Here is a 3284-nt window from a genome sequence, read left to right as displayed (position 1 = left end):
GGGGGGGGGGGGAGGAGAGTTGAAGGGGGTCCTAGCGAGCCGGACCTGGACTGACCGACGAAAGTGTCGTGGGATAGATCTTGGGACAAGGCCGTTCGAGTGCCCCAGGCTATATAATCCGCGGACATGGACAATGAGGCTGCGGGTGTATCGATCATTAGATCGAGACGTAACGTATCGATTTCTCCGAGGAGAGGGGTGGCGGAGGGACGCGAACCACGGATTGTTGATTAAACAAGAGGAGGAATGAGTAGACGAAATAGTGGTGGCGGTATTGGTGGTGGTTGTGTTGGTGGGGGTATACAAATAAGATGAGTATTAATTGCGAATCGTTCTTCCAAGGTCTTGACGGATTCGCGGCGATCGTTATACGGATAAATCGCGTGAGCTTATCGTTGTAACGCGATGACGTGATAACCAAGGTTAACGAATGAATAAATAAAGCTTCCTGGACTCCTACTTTCTCTCTCGCTTCCTCTTAATAAAGGCGGCTCGATAATCTTTATCTTTATTTCGCGGTCTATCGGAGTAATGTCTCTTAGCGTTTAGCCTCGTTCATAACAACGTATGTAACAAGGAGAAATGGTAATGTCGACAAATTCCTCAATACGTAGCGCAGAAAAGATATTTAAACGGAAGAGTCAATTCTGTCGACGTTCAGCCCTTCTTTTAGTCAATGATAATAATAATAATAATAATAATAATAATACTAATAATAATAATAATTAATAATAATAATAACAACAACAACGCTATTAGATACCAGTACTTACGACAATAATAATAATAGTAAGAATAACAGCAATTATAAAAATAATAATAACAATAAACAAAATAATAGCAATAATAATAATAATAATAATACTAATAATAATAATAATTAATAATAATAATAATAATAATAATAATAATAATAATAATAATGATAATAATAATAATAATAATGATGATAGTAATAATAATAATAATAATAATGATAATAATAATAATAATAATGATGATAGTAATAATAATAATAATAATAATGATAATAATAATAATAATAATGATGATAGTAATAATAATAATAATAATAATGATAATAATAATAATAATAATGATGATAGTAATAATAATAATAATAATAATGATAATAATAATAATAATAATGATGATAGTAATAATAATAATAATAATAATGATAATAATAATAATAATAATGATGATAGTAATAATAATAATAATAATAATGATAATAATAATAATAATAATGATGATAGTAATAATAATAATAATAATAATGATAATAATAATAATAATAATGATGATAGTAATAATAATAATAATAATAATGATAATAATAATAATAATAATGATGATAGTAATAATAATAATAATAATAATGATAATAATAATAATAATAATGATGATAGTAATAATAATAATAATAATAATGATAGTAATAAAATATCGATAACAGTAATGGTAATGGTAATGGAATGATAATGGTAATGGTAACGCAATAGGAACAACAGCTATAACATTAACAGTGGAAGCAACATTAAAAATAAATAAATAATTGTTATTATTCGCAGTATATGCAGGTGCTATATATATATATATATATATATATATAAATTAATTAAATTGATTAAACTAAAAACTAAATTAATTAAACAATTAAACCTGTTTTCTAAAATTATCGTCGTTGATTTTTAGAATCGTTAAAGAATTTTTTGTCAAATTAAAAGTTACGCATCTTTAATTATCATATCAAGCAAGAAAGAGTCGCGGGTCTCCGCGAATACGAACGCGTAAATTGACATTTTATTGGCATGCATGTGCGTGAGCGCGAATTAACTAATTGAATTTGTCAATGATTAATGATAATCGATAATGACGATCGCACCTCACTCTACCACGATAAACATACGCATGTGATTAAAAGTATGGGAATGCGATTCGGGAGACATAAAATGGCGGAGACTGGACGATTTTCTGATGGAGATGGCGATCGCATACATAAGTCCAATCGGTCATCGCTAATCATTCATAAATTGTATTAATGATTTGATAAATCGACGAATAGAGTCAGCCGCGAGTCCTTCGCCTCGATCAACATAAGTTTATCGAGCGACCTGCATTCAGGATTTCGATACACGTTCCTTCCTAATCATTCAAAACGTTCAATTATTCCAAGCGACGTCGGGTTGAACAATTTACAACAATTTACAACGTCTCGTAATATCGTAATAACACACGTGCAAATTAACAAAAGCCAGGCGTATAAAAAGGTCGATAAAAGGAAAAACAATTTTCCACTTTTATATTTTTTTCGACAAAGGATCGACGAAATCACGCCAAAACGACATAAATGCGAATATAAACGAGCGAGCGCTATAAAGGGCAAATAGGAACTCTCGGAGATGGAAAGCCGGGAAAGGATAGAGTCGAAATATCAAAGGAGCGATGCAATTAATGCCAACGCTACGACGATGGAAGGTCTTTTGGTGGAAGGTGGATGGAAGGTCTCGGGTGGACTTTTGTAGCGCGGAGTGGAAATCGGCAGGGATCGGCTGGGATGAGACACGCCTTCGGGTTTCGCCTAGACGTGTGCGATGAGGAAGGGCTCGGCAATGTTGCCCGACACGTACGAGATACGCCGTCGACGGGGCAATGCGCTGACACGACATTCCAGGAAGAGAGCGAGAGAGCCGGTCGTCTAGGTGGTGCGCGATAGGCGATTCGGGTCGGGTTTCGGGCTCGTTTTGCGACGTTGTTGGCAAAAGTCGTTGTCGTTGCCGGTGGACGGCGATGCAAAAGTCGGTCGCAATTTCCCGCCGGGGAAATTCGATTTACTTATTAAAGCCCCGGAGGCCACGTGCTTACCATCGCCCCGCTTTTACCTCTATGCGCATGCGTCCGATCACCGACCGACCGCCCGCCCAATAAACCCAATGGCCGTCGTCATCGACTTCGTTCCACTAAATGTATAGGTGACTCGTCCTTGCTCGGCAGCTTCCTCCCTCCCTCCCTCCCTCCCTCCCTCCCTCCCTCTATCACCCCATATCCATACCGCCATTGCCAATATCGATCAATTGTCGCAGGATCGGCAAGTCCCGATTGCGATGGCTATCGTCGCCTTCCGCATTTAGAGATGAATATAAAATTTGACCAGCAAAGCCTAATGAAACGATGGACCGACGTAAAAATACGAATCTAAGCAGCCCAATTAAGAATCCATTTCTCAAAACTTCAAGGGCGCCCCAAGCCATTGAGATGCCAATGGATTTAGGTAGGACAGA

General features: G+C 36.3%; 1 protein-coding gene across 6 annotated transcripts in view; it reads right to left on the bottom strand.

The window, feature by feature from the left end:
• cnc (NFE2 like bZIP transcription factor cap-n-collar) overlaps window positions 1-3284 on the bottom strand; it is a 180216-nt gene that overhangs the window by 3116 nt on the left and 173816 nt on the right. The gene's annotated exons all lie outside the window — the stretch shown is intronic.

Source organism: Ceratosolen solmsi, unplaced genomic scaffold, assembly GCF_000503995.2.
Source record: "Ceratosolen solmsi marchali unplaced genomic scaffold, CerSol_1.0 scaffold6, whole genome shotgun sequence".
Taxonomy (NCBI): domain Eukaryota; kingdom Metazoa; phylum Arthropoda; class Insecta; order Hymenoptera; family Agaonidae; genus Ceratosolen; species Ceratosolen solmsi.
Note: the sequence above shows the minus strand (reverse complement) of the source record. Positions and strands in the feature narration are given on the sequence as shown.